This window comes from Coffea arabica, chromosome 2c (genome assembly GCF_036785885.1).
Source record: "Coffea arabica cultivar ET-39 chromosome 2c, Coffea Arabica ET-39 HiFi, whole genome shotgun sequence".
NCBI lineage: Eukaryota > Viridiplantae > Streptophyta > Magnoliopsida > Gentianales > Rubiaceae > Coffea > Coffea arabica.
Genome location: NC_092312.1, coordinates 58,569,351 through 58,590,219, shown reverse-complemented (window position 1 = coordinate 58,590,219; position 20,869 = coordinate 58,569,351). Strand labels below are relative to the sequence as shown.

Genomic DNA, 20,869 nt, shown 5'->3' with positions numbered 1-20,869 from the left:
TACTTGAATTACTTGACATGAAATACTTAAAGTTAATATTTACGTGAAGTGTACTTGAATTACATGAAGGGAATTGCTTGAAGTGACTTGTTAAGTGAATTAAGTGAAGTGTTTCAGTGATTAATTATGCTATGGCTGCATAAGTCGATTGGAGCGATGTCTCATCGACCACTAAGTGATAGTAAATACCACACCGATTTGGGTGGGAGGTACCTCTCGTGTCGTCTCAAAACTATAAACTATTCTAAGTCGATTGGAGCGATGTCTTATCGACCACTGAGCGATAGTAAGTACCACATCGATTCGAGTGGGAGGTACCTCTCGTGTCGTCTCGGAACCATAAACCATTCTAACTTGATTGGAGTGATGTCTCATTGACCACTGAACGATAGTAAGTACCACACCGATTCGGGTGGGAGGTACCTCTCGTTTCATCTCAGAAATATAAATGGAGTAAGTGAATTGCTACGAATTTAGTTACCTACCCGAGTGACGAAGTGTCGTCACGAGGAGGTATTGGATTGAACTTTGGCAAAGCAAGTGGAAATGAGCTCCTGAGAGCTCTTGTATCCTACTCAAGTGTGCTTTATTATAAATTGTGAATTACTTGAATGTTATTGTTTTCATTATTGTGTAAGTGCTATTGTTATTGAACTACGTGTTTTGCACGTTTTCTTGGCCTCACGAGCATTCGCTCACCCCCGTTAGATTTGTTTTCGTTAACAGGAGTTGGAATGGAAAGAAATGTGATGAAACCGACTCGATGGACTTTTGATTGGGGTGTTTGAATGTAATTGTTAGACAACTTTTAAAGGTTGTATTTTGGGAAAATAATGTACTTTTGAGAATTGTATTGTGAAACTTGAAAGTTTATTTAAGGAAGTGACTTTGCTTACTTCGACTGTTATTTCTTGATTGTTTATCTTAAGTTTGAATTTGTGACGACCCCATCTTCCCCTAGGTCGAACCGGAGGGGTTGACGGACCGCCTGCCCAACTCTCGCCGGGACTACGGGTCGCAAAACAATCAAGTCGGATTTAATTCATAAAAGAAAACTCGACAAAATGAACATTTTCCCCCTTAAGGTGTTATTAGAACAATAATATCATTGTACAAGAATGTACAGTGCTCGAGCACTTCCATCGGACCAGAAAACGGAAAACGAAAATTTTGCCGCGGATGAACAGTGACCGGCCACGTCACTATCCGGCCAGAATCTGGCCGGATTCTCGGCCGGATAGGAGGCCGAGGCTAAACCAAAATTTTCGAAATGTCCCCTGCCAATCCGGCCAACAATCCGGCCGGAAGTTGGCCGGATTGCTCTGGCCGGATTCTGGGCAGTAGCCAGAGTCCAATTTTTTTTCTTTTTTTCCTTTTCCCCTGCCTATCCGGCCTTATATCCGGCCAGAAACTGGCCGGATTCTAGGCCGGATTCCAGGCAGTGGTTTTCCAAAATTTCCTGCTTTCATTTTTAAAACCGGCGATTGTACACATACACCAAATAACGAATCCAAGACTTGGTGAACCATACATACATGTCATCCATACATAAGAAAGTGTCCTTATACAATTCAAACACAAACACTTGAGTTCAAATACATCGAAGTTTCAAATGTTCGAGGAGCTTTCAAAACTAACTATGTCACTAGCTCAACTCATCTCAAACTGTGGTTCAACATCGCTCCTGTAAGGAAAACAAAACAACGGGGGTGAGCTTACGCTCGTGAGGTACCAAATGCACAATTTCATGCTACAACTATTAACACATATACATAAACACCTTCATACAACATACACATATAAAAGGATACATGCGACCCTCAAGGGCCGATTTCCGATTGCCATACTTGATCTCACACGTTGACACTCCGTCAACCATTTAAACAAACCAAGATCCGTAGACACCACTTCGCACCATTTCCTTCCACCATTCACCCCCTATTCGGGCCCGCCGCCTCATAGTTCCAAAAGGGTAATACTCGAGTATACCACAAGGTCGAGGAGTTAACACTCCACTCGCCTATCAAGAACCCAAAGGCTCATTAACGAATCGCCCAAGCCCTTGCCGGCTCGACTCGAATAACGGTCTAAGGGCATGAGCTCAATTTCACATTAATATTAAGGCATTGCCCCATCACATGTCAAATCATGAACATATACCATTTCACATCCAAACAAAAATGGACAAATGCAAGTAAGTGGTCAAGAGCGATCAAGTACACTCTCGACCCAAATCAAGACATTTAAAATCACATAACAAGTATGTTCATCATATACTGGTACACTCACCAAATTTTCAAGCAAGTCACACGTTTGAATCAGGTGTAGGTCCCGGCCCACCGGTACGACCTAAAACAAGCAAATAACCATATTGAAGACTCAAACACAATTCAACGTACAAGTTTAACTTACTAATGCAAGTTGCTCAAAAGCCAATACAATGAAACATTAAGGTGTGGAATGTGAGTAAAAACCCAAAACTTATCCATTTCTACTCAAATCCTTCTCAATACAAAACCATCTATACTTCTAACCATTTGGACGGCATAACCCCTTAATTTCTTCACATTTCCAACCTAACCACAACCATTCAACTTATACCAATACACTTATATATCACAATTTAGTCCATTCATCCCATTTAAGCCACAATATAATCAAATACACATCAACTACTAGCATATATACCATACATAGGAAAACCCCAATTTATACCAAAACCTAAAACCGAAAATCCTACAAATGCTGAAATTTTCTACAATTACACACCATTAACACACCAAGGCTCTAAATCAAGCCATATAAATCCACCACACCCAACTCAACCATAAGTTATCATATAAAACAGAAAATTCCTCAATAAATAGAAAATTTCCATAACTCAACCACAAGTCTTGAAATAACCCATAAAATGGCATCTATAACCACTAACATGTACTAAGTTCATCTCACAACCAACAAATAAACATTTCCTAACTTGCTTACCTTACAAATGTGGGATACAAGGTAGGGGATAGCTTTTCTCTTCAAACAAAAACCACCAAGTAGTTCAATCCTTCCTAGCAAGCAAGTTTTGTGGAGAAATTTGAAAGATTAATGGTTGGTTTGCAAGATTTGGCCAAGAAATGAAGCAAAAGTTGAAGAGTTTTCTTTCTTTCTTCCTTCAAGGTTGGTCGGCAATGAGCAAGAGAAAAATGAGTAATTTTGGATCAATTTTTCTCTTAATAAGAAAGGTAAAGTGAAAGTCAAAAGTCCAACTTCCAATAAGATCTCAACATGTGTTTTCCAAGCTTATCCAACATCTTTGTCTTGTAAAACTTAATTATACTAGCTAACCACTAATTAGCTCATAACACTAGGTACTAAAGCTTCCGTATAGAAAATTTCCCAAAGTCACATTTACCGGTACCGATTACCTAGTGGGTCCCACATGCACTGTACACCTCTATAAGCACAGAAATTGACCTAAACCCAGAAAATGATGCAAAATTCATATTTTCTCATAAAATTCCCCAGAAAACCTACATATAAAATAAAACCCCAAAAATAGACTTAAAAGTCCCAAAATAAATACCCGGAAAATAAGAAAATTTTCGGGGTCTCACAGAATTGAAATTGTATCGAGTCCTAGCAAGAATTGGGCAGATGTTCCGCGGATACCCTTGGGAGAAGTGGGGGCTTCACAGTTGGTATCAGAGTTTAGGCTTTGGATCTTTGTAAAGTGTCCTAGGCTTAAAAGTTTAGGATGCCGAACTATGGGATTTGATTGCATACCACGCGCAATGTGATCTTAATGCTTGAGTTTGTAGCACCATTTTTGCTCACAAAATATTATAAGACTTTATTCTTTAAGTTAGGTTGGAGGTGAGTCAAGATTAGGAAATTTAAATAGCCATTTGGTGAGTTTAAGGGTTAGGAACCTTGCTTCCTCTATTATTTTGCTTGCCGAACATTTCGAAAGAAAAGTTGAATCATTTGAACAATTTTGGGCTCCACTTTGAACTTGAAAATGAGACATCTTTTGCATTCCGTTTGTTTGACTTATTACCATAATTTGTATAAGAACTTTCACCTTGAATCTAGTGAGGAGGCTATGAATTTAGAAAGTAACTTAGCCTTTTGGATGGAATTTGGAGTTTATAATCATTTGAATGATGTGGCTTGGTATCGTGGATTCTTTTAGTTTTGTCCCTAACTAGGCTAAAGATTTTTTTTCTTTTGATCCTACCTAGTATAGTAGGGATGGTGCTCGCCGTGAGACCTTTTGTATTTTGTCTACATGTGGCACTTAGTTGCTTATGACCTGTATTTGATACTATTAACTCGTTGTATGCACATTGATATGTGACATGACTTCTAACTTATGCAAATAGTTATACTTTGATTTAAAGTGTTCTTGCAATGTGTACCTGTTTTTCAATTCATGTGCTTATACTTTTCACTTTTATTATGCGTTTAGAATCTTGCTAAATAGATCGGCGAGAACGTGGATGGGGGCATGGGCATGGGTATGGGTTTCGGCAACCCCACACTCCCGAGAGAGGTGAGGGATCCGCGATTGGATCAAACCAAAACCCTAGAAACAAAGAGAGTGACCAAGTGGCTACAGCCATTAACCGCATGACCGATATTCTCGAGTGCTTAGCTGAGCGCCAGGGGCCTGAACTAGTCAACCAACGTAAGAACCAAGAGAGGAGTAAGGATAGAATCTTAGAGCGATTCTTGAAATTCGCTCCACCTAAATTTCATGGAGACTCTGATCCCGAGATAGCGAAAAATTGGTTTGAAAGGATGGTTGGCATTTTTGCTGCTCTAGATTATACCGAAGAAAGACAAGTGAATTTTGTCATTTTTCAATTTGAGGGGGTAGCACGCTCGTGGTGGAATGTCGTTAGTGCAAAGTGGGAAAGAGAACAAATCCCTTGGACTTGGGTAAACTTTGAGAGGGAGTTTAATGTCACGTTCCTCCCGCCAATTATACAAGAAAAGAGGGAGGATGATTTTATTAAGTTGAAATAAGGGTTATTAAGTGTGGCCAAGTATGAGGAGCGGTTCATCAAACTTTTGAAATTTGCCCTTGAGCTTAAGGATAAGGAGATTTATTCAGGGGTTAAATGTAGAAATCTAAAAATCCCTAGCAGCAGCCCAGATTACCACTTTTACGGATGTCTTGGATAAAGTATAGAGGTTAGAAAATGCTAAGTCTCAATATAAGGCATTTCATGCTAGATAGAGGGGTAACCCAAGTGATACCCCTAAACAGTCCGAGAGGTCTACCCAACCCCTTAAAATGGGAAATGGAGCTGGAGGAGTGAAGATGCCTGAAAAATCCGGAGAAACTCTATCAAGCGAAGCCCCGCCAAAAGAAAATCGGAGTAGACGAGGTCAATAAAAGAGGAAATCTCAAACTGGTCAAGCCGTGACTCCTCACATAACTTGTGGATACTGTGGTTAGATTAACCACACTGAGACCGAGTGCTGGAATAAGGAAGAAAAATGTCTGAGTTGCGGTAGTACCGAGTATAAGTTTTCGAATTGCCCTAGAGCTTCTAAGGGGAAGGAAATTCTCAACAATCTGTTAAATCCACTGCAAATCAGTCGAGTGCCAGAAGGGGGTGATTAATGCTGATGATTGTAAGAGGAATTCAAGTAGTGGAAACTTTACGAGTGGGGGTGAATCTGACTCCACTCGACAAATAGGGATTGTAGTTTTATTCAAACATAGACTGTCACTTTTAGAAGTTGTAATATTTTGTATAGGGGATAACATTCTTTTGTTGTATATTAGGACTTAGCACGTTTTGATCTTGTTGGGTCCCCTTTTCTTTTGAAACGATTTGATGAACCTATTATAAATTAGTGTAACTATTATGATCTTTTATGGCGTATGAAAATTTACCTTGCTTTTAATCAATTTTATGGTTTATATGTATATGTAATCTATTGCTCCATGCGTCAAGACTTGTAATAAGATCATGAATGACTCCTGAGAATAGTTAAATTTAATAAGTATGAGTTTTGAATGGGAGAAGTAAAAGTGATGAAAATTGGTCACGTGACGAAAGGACTGGTAAAAATTTTGATCGAAATGTGAAGAAGCCGACTCGATGGACTTTTGATTTGGGTGTTTGAATGTAATTGTTAGACAACTTCTAAAGGTTGTATTTTGGGAAAATAATGTACTTTTGAGAACTGTGTTGTGAAACTTGAAAGTTTATTTAACGAAGTGACTTTGCTTACTTCGACTGTTCTTTCTTGGTTGTTTATCTTAAGTTTCAATTGAAATTGTATCGAGTCCTAGCGAAAGTAGGGCAGGTATTTCGCGGATACCCTTGGGTTCTCCCTTGGGAGAAATGGGGGCATCACAGTTGGTATCAGATGTGAGAACCCAAAAATTTACCTATTTCAAACTCTTATTACTGGCTTATTTAAATATTTAATCACCCGTTTGCTCCGAATAATTTATTTTAACCCTTTTGGAAGCATTAACCTGGAACTATGACTTGTATATATTTTTAAAAATATCCCGTTAATAAATTTAATTTTTGAAAGTTCGTTTAATAAGATTTAGCGAATACGTGTTTGGAGGCAATAATCGATTTCAGAGTACAGTGACTTCGGAGATTTGAGAACTCATGTGTTAGTTTTAAAATAGTTATTTTTATGACTAATTACTTTAGTAGTAGTTAGTTATACCATCGTTACGAGAATTTCTTAGAAATTTCACTTTATCGTGCACAAATTGAAAGTTCGCGTTTTCGCGCGCGCGATTATTTGAGGGACTTTAGACCTTTATCTTTAGACTATTAAGAGTGAATAATAATAGTGTTAAAAGAAGTGCATTAGAGGTTTAGTGCACAAGTGAAACGAACCCGAGAGGAAACGGGCATGAAACTCTCGCCTACGCGCACTATTCTCTGTTGACTTTTGAGTAATTTTGGGCTACAAACTCTTAAGCTTCTCAAGGAAACATCACACCAGATCAAAACCCTTTTCTCCTCATCTCAAGTGTCAGCCGGAACCTCAAGACAAAGAAGAAGAAAAGCTTCTTCAATTCCTACCTCAAATCCTACTCCAAATCAGCTCATTTCTTGCACCTTTTCACCTCAAATTCATACCACAACCTCAAAACAACTTGGAGATCATCTTGGACTAGGAAGAGGGATTCATTCTCACAGTTTTCTTGGAGTTTCTTGTGGCCAAAAATCTGGTTTTCAACATCCAAGGAGGTAGCAATTCATGCAACCCTTAAAACTTGATTATTGTAAGCTAGATTACACTTGGAAGCTTGTAGCTTCATGTGGGTAACTTTGGTTGGTTGAAAATCATGTGAGTGGGCTCTATGAAATCTCACAATGAACTTGTTGAACTGATTTGATGATTTTGAGTGTTATTTATGTTAATTAAGTGTTAATCTAGTAGATTTATGTTGAAAGAGTGGAAAGAAACTCAAAGGAAATTGAAATGGAAGAAGGGCCAGATCTGCCTTGTCATTGCCGCGCCTCTTGGTGCAAATTTTTGTGGTCAAATTATCTTGATTTTGCATGTAGATATGTTGTATAGGTTGTGTGGAAAGTTTCCACCAAAAATCAATTGATTTGGTTGGCGCCAAAAGTTGAATTTTCGAAATGGTTTCAAAGTTGGAAAACGTGTCCAGTGTTGCTCTGGCAGCGAATTTCAACAGCTATAACTCTTTGCTCCGATATCGAAATCGAGTGCCATTTATGGTATTAGAAACTAGACACTTACAGTTTTCTAACAGTATAAAATGTATCCCCTGATTCCACTTGAGTGAATGATACCAGCCTCTCAAAGTCACCTGTCCTGTTTCTCGGCTGTGTTAGAAAACCTGTTATGTGATGCTACTTTTGCTCAATTATAATCTAGTTATGGAAATAATTTCAAAATAATTTATTCTGAGAAATCGTAGCCTTATGAATGTAGTTTCCAATCCCACCAACCATGCTCAATTCTAAGTTGAATTGAGTGAGTTGTGGCCGAATTCCGAAACTATTTCAGTAATGGAAAACCTTCTTTTTGGCTAGTTGAATGCCTTAATTTGAATTGAGACTTGATATTTTGAAATTCTTGGTGTGAACCACCTACCAAATGTATCTTGGATGTTTATTAGACCTTTCTTCATAAATGAACCATGTTTGAGATGATTTCATCGACCCAAAATTTAGAAAAGGGAAAACAGAAGTACAAGGCAAATTTGCCTTGGAAATTCTTGGAAATTTAGTAGCTTTGTTAACTGACTTCTTGTACGAAATTTTATATGAAATTTGACAAAGGAATAGCCTTTATATGGTAGGGTAATACTACCAAATTTGGTGCCATTCCAAGTCCATTTCGATACTCAACCAAAGTTCTAAATTTCATGTTTTAAATCTGAAAAACCCTTGTTTAGTGAGGAATTTCAGCAAATTTGAACTGCTATATCTTAGTGCTCAAAACTCCGATTCTTGTTCTACTTGTTGTGTTTTAAACTTTGATTGTAACTCTAATTGAGTTTCAAATTTCAGAGGCTATTTCATATTCTGTGAATTTTGCCGAATTTCCAAAGTTGGCCAAAAGCCAACCTCGAAACTGTCTTGGTATTCCAAAACAGCAACTTGAAACCGAAATTTGAATATTTTCATTTGGAATCATGGAAAAGTGCCTTCTAGGAACATTTAGTACTTTGGAAGTAGTTTCCAATGCTACCAGGTTTTCCAATTTTGGACTTATAGAGAGTGAGATACGATTTTTCAAATATTGCTTGTCAAATTTGAAATTTTCAAACTTAAAGGAAATTGACTTCCTAGAACTCTCCATTTTTCTTCGATATCACTTGACCATTTTACACTTGATTTCAAATATGAAAATCAGATTTCTTTTGTGTTATTAAACCCCACTTTTGAGTCTCGATTTACGAGTAATTAAGGCTCATTTTCATGATATCTTCTTAGATTGTACATGAGTGCAATATTTCTTGATAATTAGGGGTTTTAAGCGATAGCATGTAATAGTTAATTATTAATTGCTTAGGTACTCAAGAGAACCTTCAAGAGGATCTCACGGGAGACGCCTAAACAGCCGCTTGAGCTTCACTTCTTGAATTACGTGGTGAGTGTCAAGTGTATGTGAACGTGTTACGTGCTTAATCGTTATTAGTGATTAAATATTTTGAAAATGCTGAGTCGAGTGTGTACTTTACCGGACTCATTCTCATTTAAGTGAAGTGTACTTGAATTACTTGATATAAAATACTTGAAGTGAATATTTACGTGAAGTGTACTTGAATTACTTGAAGGGAATTGCTTGAAATTACTTGTTAAGTGAATTAAGTAAAGTGTTTCAGTGATTAATTATGCTATGGCTGCATAAGTTGATTGGAGCGATGTCTCATCGACTACTGAGTGATAGTAAGTACCACACCGATTCTGGTGGGAGGTACCTCTCGTGTCGTCTCAGAACCATAAACCATTCTAAATCGATTGGAGTGATGTCTCATCGACCACTGAGCGATAGTAAGTACCACACTGATTCGGGTGGGAGGTACCTCTCGTGTCGTCTTAGAAACATAAATGGAGTAAGTGAAGTGCTACGAATTTAATTACCTGTCCGGGTGACGAAGTGTCGTCACGAGGAGGTATTGGATTGAACTTTGGCAAAGCAAGTGGAAATGAGCTCCTGAGAGCTCTTGTATCCTACTCAAGTGTGTTTTATTATAAATTGTGAATTACTTGAATGTTATAGTTTTCATTATTATGTAAGTGCTATTGTTATTGAACTACGTGTTTTGCATGTTTCCTTGGCCTCACGAGCATTCGCTCACCCCCATTAGATTTGTTTTCGTTAACAGGAGTTGGAATGGAAAGAAATGTGAAGAAGTCGACTCGATGGACTTTTGATTGGGGTGTTTGAATGTAATTGTTGGACAACTTTTAGAGGTTATATTTTGGGAAAATAATGTACTTTTGAGAACTGTGTTGTGAAACTTGAAAGTTTATTTAAGGAAGTGACTTTGCTTACTTCGACTGTTATTTCTTGGTTGTTTATCTTAAGTTTGAATTGAAATTGTATCGAGTCCTGGCGAGAGTTGGGCAGGCGTTCCGCGGATATCCTTGTGTTCGTCCTTGGGAGAAGTGGGGGCGTCACAATTACCAAATCTCCAAAATAAATTTCATCTACAAAAGTACATGTACATAAAGATTATATACACTATTTCACGCTTACTTGCTCCGGCCTCCACTCCTGTAAGGAAAACAAAACTAAAGGAATGAGTTAAAAGCCCAGTGAAGTTCCTAAACAAGCAATTAGGTAGAGAAACCATGGAAATATTACATTTAACAATTTGCACACTTTGCACAGTAATATACAGTCATTCAAGAAATAAACATTCAATCATTGGAAGGATATGTGCTCACTTGGAGCCATTCATTTATTCAGTCATTCAGTCGCCGACCATTTCCCTTATTCCTCCGACATTTGAAAACATTTAGCAATGAAAACTCCTTCAGTGTTCATTTTATTCAATCAGTCATTTCATTCATTGCATTTCATTCACTGGCCAGTTCTCCACCAGACTTCGTGGTCATACTCGACTATACCAAACATTGTCCCAGGGTCACTAGCCGCCCGACCGAGTCTGCTTCTGGCTCGAGTCGACTGGCAATGAAGGGTAAGGGCCCAATTCAGCCAAAGGTTTACATTCATGCACAAGTAATATTCAATGATTTGATCATTGAAAATTTTACGTTCACTTAGGTCGAGTGCGATAAAGTACATACTCGCCTATTGAAAATCAATTTAACGATCATTGAAAAGCATTTATGTGAGGACTCGAAAATTATCTTTAGTTTATCTTATTTCTTTGAGCACATTTTCTTTACTTTATTTTATTATCTTAATTTTCTAGATATTTTTACAAGTGAGTCAAGTTTTTATATCATTTTTCCTGTATAAGTTAGTTCATGTTAAGTTCGTAGCGCATTATGGACGTAGGACCTGCTAATGCGGTAAGTGCGATAAAATTTGAAAAATAGGTAGATTTTTGTATAAAGGAATATTAGTTATAAGGTGCTAAGGGATAATTAGAGATTAGCTAGATAGTTTAATCTTTGGAAGACAAAGGGACGAGAATAAACCTAGGAAGGCCAAATGTCGCGAAATCCTTAGAAGTTGGACTTTGACCAAGACCTTCTTAACTTTACTAAAACCAAAATTTCCTCATTCTTTCACCTGGCTTGGCCAAAATTCTTGAGAGGAAAAACAAGAAAAGAACTTCATCTTCAACCTTAAAACCTTGTTTGAATCTTGAGTTTCAACCATTGATTTTGCAAACTACTCCATAAAAGTTGATCACTAGGGAAACTTAAGGGTTTTGGTGGAGTGATTTGGGAGGTGAAAGGTCTTGGTAGCCTCTTTCCATAGGCTTCTAAGGTATGTTCCTCTACTTCAAATATTTGTATACTAGTGGTTTAGGGTTGTAATTTTGGTAATTTTATGAGAAATTTCATGGTTTGAAGTGATGGTATGGAAAAATCCAGTTTTTATGGTGAAATTTCTGCCCTTGTTTTATGCTTGAGCTTGGCCATGATTGGATTGCTTTGCCATGTAAAATATCTAGCTTTTATATGTTAGTTTGGCTTGCTTAAGGAAAATTCCAGCTTGTATGTGAAAATTTCAGCTTAGGGTTTAATTTTCTAACTTAAGTAGGTGAGGGTTATATGCTATATATATGATTGACTTAGTGAGTTGTTAGCTTGGTATATATATGCTTGATTTGAAGCTGTTTTGTGGTGAGAATGAAGTCTTGAAAATGGCTGAAAAATTGGTAAACACAAAGGAAGTGCTGCTTAAAATTTTTTGCAGGAAACCTTGAGCAGTCTTGGGAAATCTACTATATCTTGGTGTAGAAAAGTTGGAATTGAGTTCTGTTTGGTTTGAAACTAGATTCAGAGTACTTTGTACCATGAAAATTTTAGAATTTTTCTCGATTCCTATGAATATCTGTGATTTTCCAAAATTGACTGAATTTTCATTCATGTTCTGTCTTTCTAATGGATAAAGCAGCCGCTTGAGGTTGGAATTTGACTAACTTGTGGATAGAATCTTACAAAGGTTTCTTTTGGGAAATTGTAACTCTTTGAGTCTATTTTCCAACGGTATAAAGTTTAAATTTTGGACTTAGGAAGCTTGAGTTATGATTTTTCAAATAGCACTGCACAAAACTGGAAAAAAATTCTATTTTCCTAGAACTGCTCTTACTTTCATTTCCAACTTTAAGATTGGAGTTGGTAAACTATTTTGAATTTGGTTTATGGATGAAATTAAGGTTTAAATAAAAGGAAGTGAAGTTTTGGAACCTTAGTTTCTTCATGTATTTTGGTGTTATATTGCTAGTCTTTTAATTTAGTATGTGACCACATGATTCGAGAGAATTCAAGAGGACAAACTAGGGTTAAAGTGAATGGTTGCAATTGATTGGTGAGTGTTCTAAGTGCATGAAAATATTTACGTGGAATGTTTCCTTGCTTGAATGACATGCTTGCTTGGTTAAAATAATTGCTATTAAATTGATGACCTTTGGGACGAGGATGTACTTTATCATACTTGATCCTTTATAGTTAGTTTCTTGATATTAATATGAAATGAGTTGCTTTGCTTGCACTTGACTGGTTGGTCACTTGGGTGGTTATCCCACCGACTTTCTTGTGTGCTTGGGCCAGTAAGCAATCAAATTTTTTCTGCCTTCCATGTCAATCCGGCCAATATTTGGCCGGATTTGTGGCTGGATTTGCTAAAGAAATTTCTGTTTTCTGCAATTTTCCTCCAGTTTTCTTATTTGATCAGGTTTTCGCACCCACCTGATTTTCAACTGTTTGGATTTGAAATACTTGAAATGCTTGTAATGTGATATGCTAAGCTTATTTGTGACTTGAGCCCTGTTTAGGTGAGTGTGCTCATATGTACACTCAATCGACCTAATTTGACGAAACAATTGATATTTCATTTATGCATGAACAAGTAATTTGATTGACATATGACCGTATATTGACTTGAAATACTTGAAATGCTTGAAATGTGACTTGTTGGGTATTACTTGTGACTTGATTATGGCTAGGTGAGTGTGTCCTTATTCGTGCTCGACCTCCATGAACTTGAGTTAATTGATCCTGCATGTGGACCTGTATGTTTATGTGCATGGTTGTAGACCGGTTGCATTCCTCTTGCAGCGGCTGAACTATAGACTGGCTGCATTTCTCTTGTGGCGGTTGAATAGTAGACCAGCTACATCCTTCTTGCAGCGGTTGGATTGTAGACTAGCTACATTTCTCTTGTAGTGGTTGAACTGGACCTTGGACATTATCCGAGACGTCAGGTAAGTGAAATCTAGGGTTACTCATGCGTATGCGTGAATGTAAGTCGGTAACGGTTGAACCGAGCCCTCGGACCTCTTGCTTTAGATCAGCTTCCGAGCGATCGGGTAAGCTAGGAAACCTTGGGTAAAGGACAAGTTCCTGACCTTTTCACTCCTGACTGGAATTCATCACTTGAATACGATATTACTGAATACGGAGCATTAAGTGTCAACTAACGTCTCCAATTATTACTGCGTGAGCGTTGGATAACAGCCAACGACTCCACTCTTGAATACTGAATACTTGAGGCTATAAGCCAGATCCTGAATTACTGAATATCTGGGGCTATAAGCCTAACCTAGGGCTAGTAGGTCGAATCGAGCCAGCAAGGGATTGGTCGAGCAGATCGACGAACCTTGGGTACTTCTTTGGTGTTCGGGTCTGGTAGGGAGTATGTTTGGTGGACAGAAATTGGTGTAAAATGGTGATCTATGGACGTTATACTTTCGTGGTTGATGGAGAGTCAACGGACCTTGTTCAAACTGTAGTGGAACTTGCTCCTGAGAGCAACCTATATCCTTTGCCATGAATGTGTTCTTTACTGTACACTTTTGTATGATCTATCTGGCTACCTATTTAACTTTATACTGGGTCATGATCTACTTGAGTTTGACTTGTTTCTTGATATCTGGGTATGGTATCTTACCTATTATATTACCTGCCTGTTTTCTTGGAACCTCACTAGACTTTTAGCTCATTCCATGCAAATTTGTTTTCCTTACAAGGATGAAAACATATGAGGTTGAATTGAGGAAGGTCTAGATTTCATCTAAGTTTGTCAGTTGCTCACACGAGCACTTCATAGATGTCTAGCCAACTTGTTTGGTTTGAATATTTTTTTTTTCAAAATTGACTCCTTGGCTATATTATAGATTGTGGGACATTGGAGGTCCATGAGTGTATATATTGAAGGTTGTTCTTAATACTGCTTTTATTTTGAGATTATCATTTGTAAATTTCATGATGCGTGACTAAGTCCTGGTGAGAGTTCGGCAGGTGGTCCGCCAAACCCTTGGGTACGCCCTAGGGGAAGGTGAGGCGTCACAATTTAACATTCAAGCAAATATTCATAACAATTCACATGGTCATTGGAAGCATAACATGCAAGGACCACTCACCTTTTAAAATAGAGCAACGCTAAACGTTCAACTCCGGGTCGTGCTCGTTCCCACCGTTAAACCCTAAAAGTAACCAAGACAAGATGTCATGGTCCGATCATTCAAAACTTAGGTTAATAAGGTGCTCACTTTAACCTTAGTCATGAGCCATATGTCTAACTAAATTCGGCCTCTCAAAACACAAAACTCAAAGACAAACTTGAAAGCCAATCGAAGAATGTCCAAGTGTATTCTAGGACTATGATTCAAGTAAGTTACTAGTGTGAAAAGAAAACACTTGTTTAAGGCCACAAAACCGTTATAAATCACACCAATTAAAGTTTAAAACCTAGAAAAGTTTTCTCAAAGTTTTTCGAGTTCCACTCAATTCATTTGACAAAATTCTCAGCTTTGGCATTATTTGAAAAGCTATAAGTTGAGTTCCATAAGTCTAAAAATAACAAAATATACCATTAGAAAACAGACTCAAAACACTAATAGACTTTAGAAGACATCTTCATGAAATTCAGCTCATAGATTAGTCAAATTTTAACTCAAAATCACTGCTATCTCATGTGCAAAAATAGAATAGTCTTGGTTTTTAAGAAACTTTGCAGATTTGCTGGTATTTATAGGAGTTGAACCAACCCCTGATTTTTACACCGTTGAAAGCCCTATGAGTTTAGTTTCAAATGCAACAAACGGAACTCAATTCTAACTATTCTATACGAAATTATAGCAAATTTTCTAAATCTGCGCAGGGCTTCCTGCGAAAATTTTCCAGCAAACTATTAGTTTGGAAAACTAGGTTTTTCTCTTCTTAAATCTCTTTGTTTTGGCTCAAAACTAACACACGTGCAAAGAAATAATTTGTAACAAGTGTTTTGAGTAAAATCATGTGCAAGAGGAAAACAAAATACCTTAAGTTCACACCTTAACGCTCATTTGATCAACAAGGAGAAAATCCAGCATATGACTCCATTTTTCTTCAAGTTAAGCATCCAATTCAAACTTTGGGTTTGTTTGTGATGCGAATAAGCAAGCTAACTATGGTGTACAAGTAGACCCTGTGTAGGAACCAAGCCCAAGCATTGAGGGAATTGACTTGGAGGACTCTTACAAGCCCACCAAGATGTTGCTTGCAATTGAAGACGTGCATGGTCAAGCCTAAACACCACATCAGGTCTAGATTAATTAGCTCATGTTGAGCTAAGGGTTGGATTAGTGGGCCTTAGGCCGTTGATCACTTAGTTAGTTAGTTATCTACTAGGTTAGATTTCAGCCAAGAGAAAGAAATGGGCTGGTCGAATTTCTTTAATGTTTTCCAAGCTTTATTAGGGTTTAGTCAAGGCTATAAATAGCCCTAAGTGATGTTTTACATTCAGTTTTGCGATATTATTAATAAAAATTCCAAAATTTCGTTCAATTCTTTGTGGCGAATTCTTTAGCTTGTGAAAGCTAGTTTGAACATTCTAGAGTTGATCTTAGGATTGTTCGTTGACTTATCAATCAAGCAAACACACTTGATTGTGGCGTTCTCTACCGTTGAATTCACTCTTGAGTGGTCCAAGTTTAGGTTCAACTCCGTCAATTCGCAACGTGTTCCTCTAAGATCCAATCTCTGCTTCCGCGTCTCACATCAGTTTGGATAGTGAATTAATCACAAATAATATTTTGCTTGCATCATAAACACATTTCCCAACCCACCTTTTTATCTCACATACATCACATCAGAAAAAGTGCTACAGTAATTATTCCAAATAATATTTCCACTATAAGAAATTTGGTCATTAGTGACAATATTTCTCAGTGATGAAAAAAAATCGTCACAGAATGGGGTTCTTTAACCACAATACAACAAGTTGTCACAATTGAGTCAAGGAAGCCAACACATCAATGACAACCTTGCATTGTCATCACAATTCGATTCCCGCCAAGAGTCATGGAGAGAACGGGAACTGCAATAGTGACAACTTTCTAAAAGTCGTCACTAATAATAGTCCTTTCTTTGACAACTTTGCAATTGTTGTCACTGATAATAATGTATAGTCATTAATGACAATCTAGTCTTGTCACCATTTGATTCATTGTAAGAAAATTGGTCTTTAGCGATGGCTTGCTGCTAATTGGTCTAAAGTTGAAACTTCTCAAGTACAAACTCATTTTTGATGAAAGCGGAATTAGTTGTGTTATATAAGTTAATTAATTAAATCAGGATTACTAATTACTACAATTCCTTGCAAATTTAATGTTGATTTTCTAAAAGTCAGAGCTAATACATATTTCTCTTACAAATTAATATGTATACTATAACTTCATGCAAGTTTAACACATAACATTCATGATTCTTCAATATAAAACATCTAAAAAAAAATACATTGAATTTTCTGCTATTCTTTTTTTAGTATTTTCCTAAAGTCAAAACTAGATATAGATTGAAATCAGGATTTGAACATGTGAATGTCTTTGCCTGGGAGGGACAGCGCAAAGAAGCAGGAAAATTAAATCTAAAGGTTACAAATGACAAAACAAGATTGCTGCAAAAACATCACCACTTTCAACAACTCAAGAATCCCTAAAACTCCTAAGAAATTTATTTCTTCTTTCCAGCCTTGGCAACGTCACCGGCCTTTTTCTTCTTTACACCATGGATCTTTTTGGCTCTATTCTTTCTTTCTTTGAGTTATTTCCTAGATTTCTCCACCTTTGTATCTAGACCATTCCTGATAATCCAGTACTTGGGTTCACATTTCTTAGCATTCTCGATTGAATCATAAATCAACCCAAACCTAGTTGACTTGCCTCTCCCAAAGTGCGTCCTAAATTTGAAGACAAAAATGGCATTCGGGTTCTTGACCTCATACATCCTTGCCAATTTCTCCTTCAACTAAGCCTTGGAAACATTAGGTCACCCCGAATGCAGAACATCGATCATGAATTGCTTCCTAGAGAGAAGCCAGTTAGTCATAAACTTCCTGGTTCGAATAGTCACCGCCTTGTCCGCCATTTTAATTGTGTCCTTCAATGCCGTCAGCCGCTACAACGCCCCTCACCTGCCGATTCTGCTACTCTCTGCTCTTGCCGAGGTTGCTGTTTCTTCTCTCTCAGTTTGCAGAGTCAAAAATTAAATGTATATTGTCAAAAAAAAGACCTCTCTCAATTTCTTTCTCACGAATGCTCGAGCATTCCTCCTTATTGGGCTACTAATTTTGATATCTCTCCTCAACACATTTGCTGTAAAGTGGTAAATTTCTCTTTTTCTTGCTCAATAATCAGTTTCCCCCAAATTTTATTAACCTAATTTTGTGTTCCTAACATTCAATTTTTGGGTAAATTCTCCTCTTCTCCATCATTTGTCTAGTTTTTCTAAAGTTTCTTACCCTAGTTATGCTTTCTGTAGCATTTTTAGGTAAATTTCTTTAACATTGTGGGTTTCATTTGTGTGGTGGTGTGAAGAAAGAAAAGAAGGAGTGGCGTTGGTGTGGTGGGCTGGATTATTGTGTACTGACAAGGGCAAAGAGGTTGAGAGTTGTGGGAAGGAGTTGACTAAGTAAAAATCTAAAGAAGAGGAAAAAACTAGACAAAATTGTTTAGCTGCTCTGCCTTACTGTTGTTCTTTATCCTCTTTTAACCAATTATTTATGTCTCAATTTTATGTCTTAGCACTCTTGCTTTGTTCGTTCCTTGCACTCTGGTTTGATTTTTATGTCCTCAGATGGTTTTTTTAATTGCTCTCTAACTTAAATGTTTTATTCCCTTGGCTGCGTTTTTTTTTGTTTGGTGGGATATTTAATTAATCTTATCTTAAGTACACTTTTTTTCTTTTCCCCTATTTTTGAGTGATATGGGTTGTAATTGCCATTGTGGGACAATGGAGTTGGACAATCATCATGCCAATGTATTTTTTTTTCTAATCGCCCCACTAAATGACTCCATCTCTCATATCACGGCTCTCAATTCTCTTTCATGAATCATACATAATTCATTGCAGTGGTTGGGAATTGGGAGATTTCCATACGACAAACCAAAAGGCAGAAAACCCATTTCTTTCTTCATCAAAGCAATAAAACAAATCTTTTTCACTGATTTGATTGCACCTCATGTTTCTTCGCGGGTTGATTAGGCCAGGCTCCTTCCCCAGCTCATGCCCTTTTCATTGCTTTAAATTCTTTTTGGCTTTTCTACTATCCATCTTGCATTCCTTAGGCCCTGAAAGAATAAACCAGTTGGCATTATCAATTAACTTCATTTTGGAGTGGACTGTGACGTATTTCTATTAATTCTTGGAATTTGCTAAAAGGGTTCTCTCTAGTTTTCTGAATCTGGGCGGCTATCATATATTCTGGTGATTATCATCATGTTCTAATCAAAGATCAACAACTCTATCATTTTGGTTAGTGTAATGGCAATTTCAAAACATACCTCCATGACATTGAAGTCTTATCAAAATGAGGTTGAGCTGCTGGTGAAGAACTATTTATTGTCGGACCCTGTTATCCCATACTCATCAGTCCTTGGTGGCATACTTGCTTTCAAAGTGCTCTATGATCTTGTTCAGTTGATCAGCACTTTTTACTTTAGGAGCTACAACAGCCTTACAAAAATCTAGCGGATTGAATGGAATAACCATGGTGTCTCTACTCTTCATGCTGTTTTTATTTCTGTCATGTCCTTGTACTTTGTGCTTTGGTTTGATCTGTTCTTGGATGAACATCATCCTGGCCTCATTACATTCCGAAGCTCGCCTTTATCAACTTTCACTTTAGGAGTATCTGTTGGTTATTTTTAAGCAGACCTTGGCATGATTTGTTGGCTATATCCTTTCTTGGGTGGACTAGAGTATATTGTCCATCACAGTCTTTCCGAAGTTTCTATAGCATATTCTGTATGTACTGGGGAGGGGCAGCTTTATACATTCATGGTCCTTATATCAGAAATGACTACCCAAGAAATCAACATGAGATGGCATCTTGATATTTCTGGATTGAAGAGGTCCAATGCCTACCTAATTAACGGTGTCTTTATTTTTTTTGGCTAGCTGATGGCAATGATTTTGTTGTTTGTTTACATGTTTCACCATGTTTACATTCACTATAGTCAGGTCATCCAGATGCATTCAGTTCGTTATTTTCTAGTATTTGTTGTGCCTTATGCTATTTCTATCATGAATTTGATGTGGTTTGGTAAAATTATCAAGGGCCTCATAAAAATGTTAGCAAAGAAGCAGTGAGGAACAATAATGCTCTGATTTCTTCTATTACCATAGTCAAATTTTTCCCTCGAGTTCCTACTTGTACAAATCTATAGGAGAATGCCCACAGAAAATAGGGACAGAGTCGAATGAGCCTAATCTATAGGTTCTTGTTTTGTTTAGCTTTTTTGATAAGGCCATTAGATGATGCTTGGTAGTCTGCATATCTTGCATATTTTGGTAGCTTAATATGAACAACCAAATTGACCAAGCTTCAATGCCTAAACCTAATGGTTTATCTGTCAAGACTTCAAGCTTTTTCCTAATGTTTCCCTGTTGGAAGTGCTCTATCTTTGTGTCAATGTGCACACTTACAAATCGACTCCCATTTTTTTGGTTTCCATTTATTCATTGTTTTCTAGAAACCTAGACAAGTTGCACAGCATCATTGCATTTGTACTTTGCCTAAAAAGCTGTATATTAGCTATGGATGTAGTCCTGCAAGTTGAGATATGGTAGGCTTGAGTTTTTTCTGCTAACTTATAAATTCATTCTGGAACACAAACCTCTAAATCATGTATGAGTATTAAACCTTGCCTAATTGGTAACTTGTGAGAAAAAATCTCATGGCTTGATGGTTGTAAATATTGGTGAATTGGATTTTTTTTTTTTGCATGGAGATGATAATATTTCTCCTCTTTTTTGGTCTTATTCTGGTAGAGGTATTGATGACTGACATAATGTTGGTTATGAATCTGTCCTTTGCTGCTACATGATGCAATTACTGTTACTTTAGACTTTTTTAGCATGCTACTTTCAAATGTGATTCTTTTAACATTAGTTCAACTTTTGTATGTGATCCGTGCAATTCAACTTTGGTTACTTAAGTATGGTGAAGTAGTTTATACATATGTTATGCCATTGTGGATGGGTAATTCCTATGCTTTTTGGTTCAAATTATCATCTATGTTCTTACCTTAATTATCTTTTATTTCTCCATGCAATTCAGTTTTGGTTACTTAAGTATGGCAAAGTAGTTTATACTTAGGAGTAGTTTGTGATTTGAAGTGTAATTTCAAATGGTTTTCAGAGTATTCTACCTTAGGGCATAAAATAGGATATGGTGAAGAGGATAGGGTGCTTGTTTTTCTTTCTTGATAAATAAATGTACC

The 20,869-nt window shown here is 37.2% G+C and overlaps 2 pseudogenes; one reads left to right on the top strand and one right to left on the bottom strand.

Annotated features, from left to right (window-relative positions):
- Positions 1 to 17,099: 17,099 nt before the first annotated feature.
- Positions 17,100 to 17,559, bottom strand: LOC140036004 (small ribosomal subunit protein eS24z-like; annotated as a pseudogene).
- A 1,262-nt stretch (positions 17,560 to 18,821) lies between these two features.
- Positions 18,822 to 19,736, top strand: LOC140036003 (uncharacterized; annotated as a pseudogene).
- Positions 19,737 to 20,869: the final 1,133 nt, after the last annotated feature.